The sequence below is a fragment of the Macaca thibetana genome, chromosome 12 (assembly GCF_024542745.1).
Source record: "Macaca thibetana thibetana isolate TM-01 chromosome 12, ASM2454274v1, whole genome shotgun sequence".
NCBI classification, from domain to species: Eukaryota; Metazoa; Chordata; class Mammalia; order Primates; family Cercopithecidae; genus Macaca; species Macaca thibetana.
In genome coordinates this window covers 10,767,098-10,783,283 of record NC_065589.1, presented here as the reverse complement: position 1 = coordinate 10,783,283, position 16,186 = coordinate 10,767,098, and the positions used below count along the sequence as shown (strand labels likewise).

General features: G+C 45.8%; 1 protein-coding gene across 1 annotated transcript in view; it reads right to left on the bottom strand.

Moving 5' to 3' along the window:
- The window catches only part of NCL (nucleolin), a 405,499-nt gene extending 394,561 nt beyond the window's left edge, over positions 1-10,938 (bottom strand). Inside the window, exon 1 of the mRNA XM_050751103.1 lies at positions 10,929-10,938. The gene's annotated coding sequence lies outside the window, so the exon portion shown is untranslated. The remainder of the gene's footprint in view (positions 1-10,928) is intronic.
- Positions 10,939-16,186: the final 5,248 nt, after the last annotated feature.

Sequence of the window (16,186 nt, the reverse complement as noted above, 5' to 3'; positions counted from 1 at the left end):
TCATGAAGCATCATTTGAATCACTTATGTGTCTTCTAATTTAATCTTTATATCTGAAATCATTTTTCATTTTATTTCAAAATCTGTCCCAGCTGCCATCATCTCATTTCTTCGTTTTTCCAGTTCTGATACTTTTAAGGTCTTTTTTCTTTATTTGAAATCGTTAGTATAGTTTTACTCATTGTATGGATGTTATTCTGCTCTATATTTTCTTTCATTCTCACAGACACTTTGGATGTGATTTGATGTTGGTACTTTGTATTCCCCATTTTTTATACAAAATTCATTTTCTTGAACTTTCAGAATGAAGTGGGTTGAGAAAGCTTTCTCAACCTCACAGTGCTTCTCTATATACATAGTGTTAAAAACACATGGCACACTCTTAGAACTAAAAAACATGCTCAGCAAGGTGAAAGGATGCAAAGTTGCAGGATCAGTATACAAAATCAGTTATATTTCTACACACCTGTGATCTAAAATCTGAAAATGAAATTATGCAAGTGATTTCATTTATAGCAAGAAAAAAATAAAATGCCGAGACCAGCCTGGCCAACATGGTGAAACCCTGTCTCTACTAAAAATACAAAAATTAGCCAGGTGTGGTGGCGGGCACCTGTAATCCCAGCTACTTGGGAGGCTGAGGCAGGAGAATCACTTGAACCTGGGAGGCAGAGGCAAAGGTTGCAGTGAGCCGAGATCACGCCACTCACTGCACTCCATCCTGGGCGACAGAGCGAGACTCCATCTCAAAAAAAGAAAAAAAAAAGCCTAGGAATAAATTTAAAAACAGAGGTGAAAAATGTATGCTCTTAAAACTACAAAATATTGTGGACATTTAAAAGATGTAAATAAATGGAAAGACACCTTATGTTCATAGATCAGAAGACCTAACTATCGTTAAAATGGAAAGACTCCCCAAACTGATCTACAGATTCAGTGCAGTCCCCGTCAGAATTCTGGCTGGGTTCTTTGCAGAAATAGACAAGCTGCTCCTAAAATGCATGTGGAAACTCAAGGTCCCCAGAGTTACCAACAGCAATCAAATAATCCAGCAGCCAAAACAATCCTGAAGAAGAAGACAGTTGGAGGAGTCACACTTCCTGATTTCAAAACTTACTAAAAAGCAACAGTAAGCAAAATTGTGGTAGTGGCATAAGGTTGGACATAAAGATCAGTGGAATCGAACGGAAGAACCCAGAAATCAACCCTCACATTTACAGTTCATTGATTTTTGATAAGGGTTCCAAAACAGCGAGGGAAAGAATAGTTTTTTCAACAGATGGCACTGGGACAACTGGATATCTACATGTAAAATATAATAATAAAGTTGTATACCTTCCTCATACCATCTACAAAAATTAGCTCAAAAAGCTAATTGTAAGAGCTATCATAGACCAAAATGTAAGAGCTAAAACAAATTCTTTTTTTTTTTTTTTGAGACAGCATCTCGCTCTGTCACCCAGGCCAGAGTGCAATGGTGCCATCTTGGCTCACTGCAACCTCTGCCTCCCGGGCTCAAGCAATTCTCCTGCCTCAGCCTCCTGAGTAACTGGAATTACAGGTGCCCGCCACCCTGCCTGGCCAATTTTTGTATTTTTAGTAGAGACGGAGTTTCACCATGTTGGCCAGGCCGGTCTCAAACTCCTGACCTAAGTGATCCACCCACTTCGGCCTCCCAAAGTGCTGGGATCACAGACATGAACCACCACACCTGGCCTAAAACAAATTCTTAGGGGAAAAAAAAAAACCTTAGAGGTAAATCTTTGCCACCTTGGATTTGGGAGTGGTTTCTTAGGTATGATACCAAAAGCACAAGCAACCAAAGAAAAAATAGGTAAATTGGACTTTATCAAATTAAAAGCATTCATGATACCAACAAGAAAGGAAAAAACAACCAACTGGTGGGAGAAAATATTTGAAAATTATATATGTGATAAGGGACCAGAATCTAGAATATGTAATGAACTCTTTAAATTCAGTAATAAAAAGACAACCCAATTAAAGAATGGGCAAAGGAGTTGTGAAGTCAGAAGCCAAATTCTGTTTTTGATAAAGTTATTCTACACGTTAGATAGCAAAGTAGAAAGCACCGTGTTTTCTACCTGCCTCAGCCTCCCAAAGTGCTGGGATTACAGGCATGAGACACCGTGCCCGGCCTACATTTTTGGCTTTTAAAAAGATTTACAAAGACTGGGCACTGTGGCTCATGCCTGTAACCCCAGCACTTTGGGAGGCTGATGCAGGCAGATCAGTTGAGGCCAGGAATTTGAGAACAGCATGGTCAACATGGTGATACCCCATCTCCACTAAAAATACAAAAAAATTAGCTGGACATGGTAGGGCACACCTATAATCCCAGCTACTCAGGAGGCTGAGGAACGAGATTCGCTTGAACCCGGGAGGTAGAGGTTGAAGTGAGCCAAGATCGCGCCACTGCACTCCAGCCTGGGCAACAGCAATACTCCATCTCAAAGTAAAATAAAATAAAATAAAATAAAAAAAAAGAGATTTACATGCACCTCAAAGAGACAGAGAAAGCATTCCAATCGTGTTTCTTTACTTTTTTTTTTTTTGACACAGAGTCTCGTTCTGTCACCCAGGCTGGAATGCAGTGGCGCAATCTTGGCTCACTGCAACCTCCACCTCCCGGGTTCAAGCGATTTCCCTGCCTCAGCCTCCTGAGTAGCTGGGATAATAGGCATGCGCCACCACACCTGGCTAATTTTTGTATTTTTAGTAGAGACAGGGTTTCACCATGTTGGTCAGGCTAGTCTTGAACTCCTGACCTCGTGATCCACCGGCTTCGGCCTCCTAAAGTGCTGGAATTACAGGCATGAGTCACCGTACCTGGCTTTTTTTTTTTTTTTTTTTTTCCTTTTCTGGAGACAAGGTCTCACACTCTGTCGCCCAGGCTGGAGTGCAGTGGTGCGATCTTGCCTCACTGCAGCCTCAACCTCTGAGGCTCGATCTGTCCTCCAACTTTAGCCTCCTGAGTAGCTGGGATTACAGGTATGCACCACCAAACCAGGCTAATTTTTGCAGCGACAGTGTTTCATCTTGATGCCCAGGTTGGTCTCGAACACCTAGTATCAAGGGATCTACCTGGTTCAGCCTCCCAAAATGCTGAAATTACATGTTTTTTAGAGGAAAAAAATTTCATGTTTTCTAGAGGAAAGTTCTCTTTCACTTTTGGTATCAGGGAAAATTTTAATTTTTTTTTTTTTGAGACAGTTTCACTCTTGTTGCCCAGGCTGGAATGCAATGGTGCGATCTTGGCTCACTGCAACCTCTGCCTCTCGGGTTCAAGAGATTTCCTGCCTCAGACTCCAGAGTAGCTGGGATTACAGGCACCCGTCACCATACCCGGCTAATTTTTTGTATTTTCAATAGAAACAGGGTTTCATCATGTTGGCCAGGCTTGTCTCAAATTCCTGACCTCAGGTGATTTGCCTGCCTCAGCCTCCCAAAGTGTGGGGATTACAGGCTTGAGCCACTGAGCTTGGCCAATTTTACATTAAAAAAAAAAAATTGTATTTACTGTTATACAAGCAGCTACCAGAGTATCTGGCACACAGTAGGTGTTCAATGAATGAAAGAATGGAAGAATGAATGAATGTTGAATCCCTTCCTTTTGGAGAGCCGGACTTCCCCTGAGCTGCCTGGGTTTAAGGAACAAACTACCAGCTCCTGGTGCTGCCTGCTATGACTGCAGTTTTTTGTTTGTTTGTTTGTTTGTTTTTTTTTTTGAGACAGAGTCTCGGTCTTGTTGCCCAAGCTGGAGTACAATGGTGCTATCTTGGCCCACTGCAACCTCTACCTTCTGGGTTCAAGCGATTCTCCTGCCTCAGTCTCCTGAATAGCTGGGACTACAGGCGTCCACCACCATGCCCGGCTAATTTTTGTATTTTTGGTACAGACAGGGTTTCACCATGTTGGTCAGGCTGGCCTTGAACTCCTGACCTCAGGTGATCCACCCGCCTTGGCCTCCCAAAGTGCTGGGATTATAGGAGTGAGCCACCGCGCCAGGCCAACTGCAGTTTTCTGCGGAGGCACTCGGCCTCCCCAACTGCTGCTCCTGGCTTTTCCTCCAGGACTCTGCCAGAGGGCAGGTAAGACCAGGAGGCAACAGGACCTCCAGGAGATGGGAAGGAGCCCTCCCCTATTAGGGTGGAGGTGGAGCCCGGATTGGATGAGCAGAGAGCCTGGAGGCCCTGGTGGGATCCTGGGTGCTCAGGTCTGGGCCCTGCAAAGAGACCTTATTGCCCCCTTTTTGGGGATCTCAAACTCTGAGAGCACTCCTGCTGATCACCCAGAGCCTCGCGATACCTGAGGATTTTAGAATAGTAGACTGTCAGTGTTTGGGCAGCCGGCCAGATGCAGGAACAAAGCCTGTTCTCAGGATTCCAGCAGAGACCTGCTCCAGGCCTGGGAATGTTGGGATTTTCCACCCAGATATTGACAGTGCTTTCTCAGTCTGTACCAGCGTGAAGGCAAAAGCTTTCCCTAGAGCATTTTCTTCTGCTGAGAGGGGCAATGAGTGTGAGGGTGTTTTGGTAACTGAGTGACAATGAATTTGTAACTTAAGCCCCTGCACTCACAGGTGCACAGGTGCACGATTGGAATAGGCACACACTCATGTGCACTGACACACTTTTTTTTTTTCCGACAGGGTTTTGCCCTGTTCTGAGGCTAGAGGCTGGAGTGCAGTGGCGCAGTCACAGCTCACTGCCACCTCGACATTCCAGACTCAAGTGCTTCCCACCTCAGCCTCCCGAATAGCTGGGACCATAGCGTGTGCCATCACACTCTGCTAATTTGTTTGTACTTTTTGTGTAGAGATGGGGGTCTCACTATGTTGACCAGGCTGGTCTTCAACTCCTGGGCTCCAGTGATCCTCCCACCTCAGCTTCCTGAAGTGCTGGGATTCCAGATGTGAGCCCCGATGCCCTGCCCTGTCTTTAAATTAGATTATTAAATTAAGAGCATTTCAAAGCAGGAAACAATGTGGCTTTTTAGACTGAGACTTAGTTTCTGAACTCGTCCCTTGTTGGCTGAGGACAGTCACTTGTACCAAGACATCAGGATCCACACGAGGTCCTGCCCTGCCCCACCCTCTTGACCCCATTCAGGCCACCACCAACCCCTTAACCGACATACACACCTGTTCCTCTTTGGTGCAGAAGAGAGACAGTAGAATCAAGAGATGGGAGGTGACTCAAAGGTCTCTCATCCACTTTCGTCACTTTAAAAATCAATGTGCCTAAGGATTTTGTTGTAATTCCCCTCCCAGGCTTCCCACTTTAGAAAATATACTCTGGACTGGCCAAGCGTGGTGGCTCACGTCTGTAATCTCAGCACTTTGGGAGGTTGAGGCAGGTGGATCACCCGAGGTCAGGAGTTGGAGACCAGCCTGGCCAACACGGAAAAACCTCGTCTCTACTAAAAATACAAAAATTAGGCGGGCGTGGTAGTGGGCACCTGTAATCCCAGCTACTTGGGAGGCTGAGGCAGGAGAATTGCTTGAACCCGGGAGGCAGAGATTACAATGAGCTGAGATTGTGCCACTGAACTCCAGCCTGGGTGACAGAGCTAGACTCTGTTTCGAAAAAAAGAAAATATACTCCAGGCTTCTCCCACGATTATTTCCTTTCATGATAGGAGCTCCTTTCCCGGTCAGTCTACCTCCTGAGAATGTTAACTGCATACAATTATGATAGTCACTGCCTTTTTTTTTTTTTTTTCTGATGTTGATCTCCAGGTTTAGCGATTGGAGATTGGATTTCAAAGAGAAGAGATTCAAATGCAGTAATGCTGCCAGCCAGCAGACCTAGCTCCCTCCCTGAGTTGGAATCAGTGAGATATGTGACAGGAAAGACTGTGTTGGCAGAAGGGCTTGATATATGTTTCAAGAGCGAAATGAAAACTGTCCTCCATAGTTCTCAGCTATAGATCACTAAACCTCCCTCCCTCCCTCCCTCCCTCCCTCCCTCCCTCCCTCCCTCCCTCCCTCCCTCCCTTCCTCCCTCCCTCCCTCCCTCCTTCCTTCCTTCCTTCCTTCCTTCCTTCCTTCCTTCCTTCCTTCCTTCCTTCCTTCCTTCCTTCCTTTCGATGGAGTCTCGCTCTGTTGCCCAGGCTGGAGTGCAGTGGCACAATATCAGCTCACTGCAAGCTCCGCCTCCCAGGTTCACACCATTCTCCTGTCTCAGCCTCCCGAGTAGCTGGGACTACAGGCGCCCGCCACCACACCTGGCTAATTTTTTGTATTTTTAGTAGAGACGGGGTTTCACTGTGTTGGCCAGGATGGTCTTGATCTCCTGACCTCATGATCCGCCTGCCTCTGCCTCCCAAAGTGCTGGGATTACAGGCGTGAGGCACCATGCCCAGCCCACCATAGGATTTTCTTTTTTTTTTTTTTTTGAGACGGAGTCTCGCTCTGTCAGCCAGACTGGAGTGCAGTGGCACAATCTCGGCTCACTGCAAGCTCTGCCTCCTGGGTTCACGCCATTCTCCTGCCTCAGCCTCCCGAGTAGCTGGGACTACAGGCGCCTGCCACCATGACTGGCTAATTTTTTGTATTTTTAGTAGAGACAGGGTTTCACCATGTTAGCCAGGATGGTCTCGATCTCCTGACCTCGTGATCCACCCGCCTCGGTCTCCCAAAGTGCTGGGATTACAGGTGTGAGCCACCGTGCCTGGCCAACCATAGGATTTTCTTAAGGAGCAAACACTCAGTGGGCATTGAGGGTATAGGCCAATGAGCTCTCTCAGACATTGCTGGGATCAACTGGTAAAATTCCTTTCCCCGAAATGGGGAAGCCATTTGGCATGAACGCTGATGTTTTAACTTTTTGACCCATTAATTTCTAGGAATTCTATCCTAAGAAAATAATTCTAAACATGGTAAAAGCTCAATGCCCAATTATTTTCAATATAACTTTTCTTTTCCTTTTTTTTTTTTTTTTGAGTTAGAGTCTTGCTCTGTCACCCAGGCTGGAGTGCAATGGTGCAATCTCAGCTCACTGAAATCTCTGCATCCCGGGTTCAAGTGACTCTCCTGCCTCAGTCTCCCAAGTAGCTGGGACTACAGGTGTGTGCCATCATGCCCAGCTAATTTTTATATTTTTAATAGAGAGGGTTTCACCATGTCAACCAGACTGGTCTCGAACTCCTGACCTCAAATGATCCACCTGCCTTGGCCTCCCAAAGTGCTGGGATTACAGACAGGAGCCACCATGCCCAACTTATAACACTGTTATAGAGGGGGATAAAAGCAGAAACAATCGAATCGTATCTGTGCATGGGGTTTGGTAACTATTTAATTACCTGTGCTCTACTTTGTTTTTTCCCATTGCAAGGAAGAATGACTCACGTAGGACTCGTTGCTAGGATGCCAAGCCTGAGACAGGAAAGCTGCCCAGACCAAGTCACCCTGGGGTCTCTCTCCTTCCTCCAGGGCCTTCCTGCAGGTCTCACCCCACAACTACTCCCCTTTCTTTGTGTATCTGCTCTAACCTTCATTTGTTCCTGACCGCCTTCGTGTGGCCAAGACCCAAGGTCCATTGCCTCTTTCTTCCTAGCTAACAAAACCGTCTCTCCCTGTCTCTGCCCCGGCCTCCCTTTCTGAAATCTGCAGCCCAAATGTGCTGGGTGCTGATTCTCCTGTTTTCTCCGCTCTCTCTGTAGCTCTGGGACAGAACTGAACATTCCTTCAAATGCCATCTGAAGACAAAATCAAAACCGCTTTCAAATTCTTTTAAAACCATTACATAAAATATAAATTGCTTGTCAACTTTATAAATAGCGAGAAGCAATGAATCGGCTGTCCATTTGCTAAATTCATCAAATTGGTCATTCAGAGAAACTGGTAAAAAGAATTCTAAAAACACTAAATGTTGGCAAAACAGAAAATGACTTTTAAAAGAATTCAAGAGAAATCAGTATAAACTGAAAGATTCTTATATCAAAAATATTACGAATTTGGAATATCATTATATAAAGAGTGTGATCAGAAAAAAGTTAAGTTGACCCTCTAGTTCTCAACAATTTAAACATTTCTTAAAATGTCAATAAGATAGTAAAGAATAATATTAAATATGTTAAAAGCATATTCCCTAAAATGGTGACTGGAAAATCGGTGTACTGACTAGGCTTAGTGAGTTGGTCATTTAGTGACAAATTGATAAAAGATGGATTCTCATGGAATTTATTGTGAAACCCACCACTGACTTGCCCTAAGAAAGCCATGGGTAGCTTCTCTCTCTCTGGATGTGTGTGTGTCTCAGACTCTGTCTCTGTCTCCCTGTATCTCTCTGTCCCTCTCTGTCTCTCTGTCCCTCTCTGTCTGTCTCTGTCCCTGTCTGTCTGTCTCTGTCTATGTCGCTATCTTCCTCTGTCTCTCTGTCTCTCTTGGTGTCTTGCTCTGTCTCTTCGTCTGTCTCTCCTCAGCTCCTCCCGTGCTGCAGCTCCTCTCTGCACACCAGCTCCTGTCTTCCGTTGCCCCATTCTTCAACTGGCCAGGGTGTCCTGCCTACCCATTCCCCCTCAGAGCCTAAGTGCCCCTGCCCTGCCACTCAGTGCCCTGTTTACTGAAGGACTCCACTCAGGCCTGTGTCCGAATTTCAGAGTCTCCCTTTGTCGCCCAGGCTGGAGTTCAGTGGTGCAATCTCAGCTCACAGCAACCTCAACCTCCTCGGTTCAAGTGATTCTCCTGCTTCGGCCTCTCGAGTATCTAGGACTACAGGCTTGCGCCACCACACCTGGCTAATTTTTGTATTTTTAGTGGAGATGGGGTTTTGCTATGTTGGCCAGGCTGGTCTTGAGCTCCTGACCTCAGGTGATCTGCCTGCCTCAGCCTCTCAAAGTGCTGGGATTACAGGCATGAACCACTGTGCCCGGCCTGAATTTCAAATTATTAGAGAGAGGAATTGCCTGACTTGGCTCAGGGCAGGGGTTTCACGAATCAGGTGGGACTGCATGGAGCCACGTGGAGCCACACCTTATGGGACATTCTGAAGGAGGCAGTAATGTGTCTAGGGTGCAGCTGCTCCCACCGGGTCCTCCCACTTCGTCCCATGGATCCAGTTCTAAAGGTGCCCTCACCTGCATGATCCACTGCTCCCATCCCATCACGAAGGGGCTTCTGCCGTCTCCTGAGAGTGGTTCGCCTGCCTACCCACTCTGCTAAACTAGCAACCCTCTGTTCCTGTACTCTGCTTTAGTTTTCCTCACAGCATCCTTGATGTGAAATTTCATATTTATTAATCTTTTATCGGCCTCCCCAACCAGAACCTAAGATCCCTCTGGGCAGGGACTTTGTCCTCTTCACTGCCCCAGCCCTAGCTCCTATCGTGCCTGAGTATTTGGTGAACGAGTAAAATCGACTCACATCCTCCTCAATGGGAGGCCCCCAAAGTCTTGTCCAGGAGTTGCTCCAGGACCACTTCCAAAATGGGACCACCGGGCTGGGGTGGTGGCCAGTCAGTCCTCTGCCCCCCGTCTGTCTCCCCGACACCCCAGGCCTCCTCTGCCGGCTCCAGCCACCTCCCCAGGGGGAAAGGAGGGGAAGATTGTCTCATTGTCTCTTTATTCTCCAGATGAGCTTCAGAATTATTTGGGCTTGTTTCCCAAAAAGTTCCACTGAAATTTTGGTGGACACCACATTAAATGTGCACCTCCATTTAAAAAGAAAAGACATTGTTACAACATTGAGGCTTCTCACCATGAGCACACTTCTCTTGTCTTCCTTTAAAACCCTCAGTAAAATTCTGTAGTTTTCAGAGTTTCTGCGTATTTATTGTTCAGCTTAGTTCTAGGGTGTTTGATTTTTACAGTTGCTATTGTGTGTGTGTGTGGAGGGGGGTCTTTCCCCTCCTTTTTTATTTTCTAATTGTTGGTATAGAGGAAAGGAAGTGATTTGTGAATGTTTCTTTTGTATCTATTCATTTTATCTAATTTCACTCTTAATAATTCTAAGAATTTTTCATTGGTTATCAGGGCTATAAAACTGCATTATCGACAAATGGTAATTTTCTCTCTTTCCCTTTTCTTCCTCGAGTTGTATGTCTTTTTCAGCTGTTCCTTATTGCATTCAGCAAAGCAGATCTTCTCTTAAATAAACCTTTCATTAGGGAAGACATTCAGGACTCCGCAGAATATTTAAAGAACAAAACCATGAAAGTGACACACCTCGACTTCTGGGATGCTGCCAATGCAGTACTTAGAGGAGATTTATGGCTCCCAGTGCTTATATTAAAGAGGCAGAAACGAGAAACAATAAATCAAGCTGATACCTAATGAACTTTGTTCCCTTTAAGCTATGAACCAAGAGAATGGAGAAAAAGGAAGTAATAAATCTAAACAAAATGTAGGAAGAAGAGATAATTGATAAACTTAATCAGTAGCACATGGGAGGAAATGGCCCTTCTGCAGAGCAGGCCAGGGTGGGACCGCATGGAGAAGTGGGAACAGGCAGCCTGGCTCTTCCTTCTCATCATGTACCGGAAGGTGGGTGGGTTTGAGGCAGGAGGCTCTGTTGAACCCATGGCCCACCCACTGGCCACGGACTTCTGAGGGGAGTATTTGCTGGAACCAGTACTCTGGAAATACTTGGGTGGGGTAGAGAATGCCCAAAATCAGGAATGCATCCGAGCAGTTGCGGCCTCCAGAGAGAAAAAGGTGCTAAGCTGGGGTGAGCAGTGAGTGTGCCGCATAGGGGCCTCACATCATACTTTGTAAATCCATCTGGTCTCATGCTACTTAGAGGGTCCTTGTTTCCCTCTGTCTTGTCTTCAAATTTCTTTTCAGAATTCCACCCTGATGGAGAAAAAGGCAAGTTGTTGGTTTTGTTTGCCCTCAGGCCAGAACATTTGGGGATGAGGGAGGGTGGAAGAGGGCACAGGTGGCTAGTGTGGGAAGACTGGTTATGCTGGGCCCCCAACTACTTTTTGGGGTGGTTGCTTGGAGGATTTAAAGCTATGTTTATTTTTCATTCATTTGAGATGGTCTAGAAATAGCACAATGCTGTTTTTTTTTTTTTAAGGGAAAACTCCCTTACACTTGGTCTTTAAAAAATTCATAAGCCATTAGCCAAATTCTAAAAAGAAGCAAATGCAAATTAATACACTCTGAAAAAGGAATGAACTAATACAAAATGTCTTACAAGCAAAATGAGGGAATCAGCTTCTCAGCAGTCTGCTTGTATGTTTTTGTAACCAAATGGAAATTGTTACCTTCCCAGGGGCTCGACATCTATTCCTCTCAACTCAATGTAATGTGCAGCAATTGTTTTTAATAGAGAAGACAAAGCTCCCAGCTGTGTTTCTGAACAAACAGAAGGACAGAAGGACATCTTGGCATCGATCTGGTTTCTGCTTATAATCGCTGGATGGCCTCTTTGTTTTACAAGAGAAAGGGAATCAGCTCCCATTTTCCAGGTGGGAGTCAGTGTCAAAACGGCTTAGCAGGCACTGGCTCCCTGGTGAGCTGAGTTCTGGCACAAGCAAACTAGAGTCTCCTGGAAGGGAAGAATGAAGACCCTATTCGTCTCTTCCAGGTCAAGATCTGAAGTCAGGAGATTTGTGGGAGGGCTCTGGCCAAGGTCTCCTGGCTGAAAGGGCTGCACCACTCCTGGCACAATGTGAGCTGAGGCTGGCAGTTCCAGGGCTCACCCACCCAGCTGGTATGGAGGTTTGGGGAGACTCCCAAGTCTGCGAAGCTGACCTAAGGAAACTGAGGTCTGGGAACCCAAATGAGGGCTACCATTGAGGTATGAACAGCAGGGGCATCACCGCAATAGTCCACAGGTGTCCTGCAGACTTTGGGACGAATTTTCAGCAGTGACACTGGGGGGCAGCAGTAGAGGCAAAGATGGCAGCGGAATCTACCTGCCTGGTGTGGGGAGGACTCAAGTTGGATGGAAGCACTGACCTTCTTGGTAACAGGAGCTTACAGACATGTGATTGGACATTCAGAGATGTGATTCCTTTGTATGCTAAGCAGGTGAAGCAGTTTACTGTTCTTCTCCATGCACTTAGCAGTATGTTAATTTTCAGCACTTGGCAAAATCAAGTTAGTCTGGGTAGCTTTAAGAAAAGAAACAGGGCCGGGCGCGGTGGCTGACACCTGTAATCTCAGCACTTTGGGAGGCCAAGGTGGGTGGATCATCTGAGGTCAGGGGTTGGAGACCAGCCTGGCCAATATGGTGAAACCCTGTCTCTACTTAAAATACAAAAATTAGCTGGGTGTGGTGGTGGGTGCCTATAATTCTAGCTATTTGGGAGGTTGAGGCAGGAGAATCACTTGAATTCGGGAGGTGGAAGTTGTAGTGAGCCGAGATTATACCACTGCACTCTAGCCTGGGTGACAGAATTACCTTTTTTTTTTTTTTTTTTTTTTTTGGAGACAGGTTCTCTGTCGCCCAGGGCTGGAGTGCAGTGGCGCCATCTTGGCTTACTGCAACTTCTACCTCCCAGGCTCAAGCAATCCTCCCACCTCAGCCTTCTGAGTAGCTAGAACCACAGGCACATGCCACCATACCAGCTAATTTTTGTATTTTATGTACAGATGGGGTTTTTGCCATGTTGTTCAGGCTGGTCTTGAACTCCTAGGCTCAAGTGATTCACCTGCCTCTGCCTCCCAAAGGGCTGGGATTACAGGCATGAGTCACCATGTCGGCCAGAATTATATTTTCTTGTAGTGGTTAAATATATCTTCTAAAGGGCTTTACTTAAGGCAATGTTAGCTTCTGTAACAAATAAACCTCAAAGTATATCCTGTTTATACATGATAGGGAGTTCAAAGTGCATACTGTGGCCAGCTGTGGCCACATACTGTGGCTCTCAGCACTGATTCTTGGACCCAGGATCCTGCCATCTTATGGCTCTGTTATCTTCAGCATGTTGCTTCCAGGGTCACCATGTTTGTTCACATCAAGCTGTCTGAGGGTGAAGAACATGGAGGAATGAACATACACACACACACACACACACACACACACACACAAACTTTTCATGTGCTGGGAAGTAGCACGGGTTGCTTCTGCTCATGTTCCATTGGCTGGAACTCAGTCATATGGCCACACTTAACTGCAGAGGAGGCTGGGAAATGAAGTCCTGCAATGCCTGGGAAGAAGAGGAAATTGGTTGGTGAACAGATAACGGTTTGTGCCTGTAGGGAAGGAAAATAAATCTTTTTCTTCTACTCTTCCAGGTTCTCTGGCTGGGGCTCTATAAATTAGACTAATGGAAGACAGATTAATAGGCAGAAAAAAAAAGTTTATTAGCATGTGTATCATGCATGCACATGGGAGCATTTGGAGATGAGTAACTCAAAGGGGTAGAAGTTGGAGTCTAGATACTATATCCAACTTAGCAGGAGAAAGAGAGGGAGGGAAGGGGCATTTAGGGAAAAGCAAATGACATTTTGGAAATATAAGTGAGCCCTTAGGAGAATAAATGTGAGATGGAATAGTTTGTACCAGTGTCTGCCTGGGTGTGGTGCTGAGTCTTGTCTCTGAGAAGGGAAGATTAGAGGTACTCCTGGGGAGGGAATTTATGGCAATTGAGTTCTTTTGGGAACTTCTGCTTTTAGGCAGACAAGGGATTTCAGGAACTCAAATGACTTTGTCACAAAATAATTCTTATGCCAAAGTGGCACATTTGAGGGTGGCATTTACTGATTCCCTCATGCCCCAGCTATCACACTGATTATCACAAGAGACCCAGAGTGCCCTTCGCAAACGTTGAATTGGAAATGTCAAGTTCAACGTGGAAATGTCACAGTCCTTGAACATGCTTGTTGAATGAATAAGTGAAAAGCACACTTCTGTTGAAGGGGAGGGAATGTATGATTCTGATCTTTGGACCAGACTCTCTTCCTTGACAGCCTTTTTTTTTTCAAAGCGAATTCCGCTCTGTTGTCTAGGCTGGAGTGCAGTGGTGTGATCTCAGCTCACTGAAACCTCCACCTCTTGGGTTCAAGCGATTCTCCTGCCTCAGCCTCCTGAGTAGCTGGGATTATAGGCACCTGATGCCACATCTGGATAATTTTGTATTTTTAGTAGACATGGGGTTTCACCATGTTGGTCAGGCTGGTCTTGAACTCCTGATCTCAGGTGATCCACCTGCCTCGGCCTCCCAAAGTGCTGGGATTACAGGCGTGAGCCACTGTGCCTGGCCTGTCTTTCTTGGTAGCCTTTCTATCTTAGTCGTTCTGAGAGTTTGTGCCAAGGAGCACAGTGACACATTCTGTAACCCTTACCTTGGAACCATTGTTCTGGGGATCCTTCACAACCCCACAAGTGTCATCTACCCGGTGACATCGCATTCATGCTGCTTTGGTGGTGTCCAAGGCATTGAAGGCCGTGCTGAGAGGGTGATGTCGGTGTTTGTTACAGCTGAAGTGACTCCTTCACGGTCATCTTATTTTCTCCTGACAAATTCATGTGCCCTCTCAACCCCTGGACCAACAAGGGTGCTTTTTGTTCATCTCAATAAGAAGTACTTTCTTTGTTTCCTCATTTGCTGCATGCTCTGCCTCGTGGCTGCTCCAGCGTCCGTACTGATCAGCATCCAGTGTCTGGGCACTGTGCTGGCACTCATTAGGCTTTAGATCCCCCGTTCTAGTAGCCACCTGCAGGGCAGGGCTCTGCAGTAGACTCTTTCGGCTCCGATGGGGGTCTATTTGAGTGGTCCAGAAACCCCCAGGTTCTCTGGCTTCTGGGGCATTTTGTAATGGCTATTTTGTGCTATTTTACTAATGGTGTCAGATAATGAAAAGACAAATGCAAATCAAAACTACCATGAGATATAACCTCCCATTCATTAGTATGGCTACCATTAAACAAAAACTTCAGAAAATAACAAGTGTCCGTGAGGATGTGGAGAAATTGGAACACTTGTGTGTTGTTGGTAGGGATGTAAAATGGTACATTCTGCTGAATAGTCTAGGGAGAAAGGTAAAAAATAAAAAATATGGTGGCTCACGCCTGTAATCCCAGCACTTTGGCAGGCTGAGGCGGGTGGATCACCTGAGGTCAGGAGTTTGAGACCAGCCTGGCCAACATGGCGAAACCCTGTCTCTACTAAAAATACAAAAAAAAAAAAACAAAAAAAACTGGGCATGGTGGTGGGTGCCTGTAATCCCATCTACTCGGGAGGCTGAGGCAGGAGAATCACCTGAACCCGGGAGGCCGATGTTGCAGTGAGCCGAGATGGTGCCATTGTACTCCAGCCTGGGCGACAGATTGAGACTTCATCTCAAAAAGAAAAGAAAAGAAAAGAAAATGCTGCATCTACTGTGGAAGATAGTATAGAGGGTCTTCAAAAAATTAAAGAGAATTGTCATCACTTCTGGGTATATACTCAAATTGAAAACAGGGTCTTGAAGAGATATTTGCACACCTGTGTTCAGAGCAGCATTATGCACAACAGCTAACACGTGGAAGCAACTCAGCTGTCCATTGATGGGTGAATAAAGCAAATTGTGATTATATATAAAAGGAAACACTGGTCAGTCTACAAAAGGAAGGAAATTCTGGCACTTGTTACAACATGGATGAACTTTGAGGACATATGCTAAATGAAATAAGACAGTCACCAAAGGACAACTAATTTAGCCAGGCATGGTGGCGGGTGCCTGTAGTCCTAGTTACTGGGAGTCTGAAGTGGGAGGATTGCTTGAGTCCAGGAGTTCAAGGCTGCAGCGAGCTGTGATTGTGGCATTGCACTCCAGCCTGGGCAACAGAGTGTGGGCCTGTCTCTGAAACAACAACAAAACAAGACAAATCCTCTGTGATTGCATTTATCTGAAGAACTTACAGTAGTCAAAATCATAAAGAGAGAGAGTAGAATGGTGTTGCCACAGGTTGGGGGATGGGGAGAATGGGGACTTACTATTTAGTAGACGTAGAGTTTCAGTTTTACAATATTAAAGGGTTATGGAGGTGGATGGTGGTGCTGGTTACACAACATTATGAATCTAATGCCACTGAACTGTACAATTTAAAATGATTAAGGGCCGGTGTACAATTTAAATGGTTAAGGGCTCACACCTGTAATCCCAGCACTTGGGAAGGCTGAGGTGAGTGGATCACTTGAGGACAGGAATTAGAGACCAGCCTGGCCAACACGGTGAAACCCCGTCTCTACTAAAAATACAAAAATTAGCCTGGCGTGCTGGCAGGCATCTGT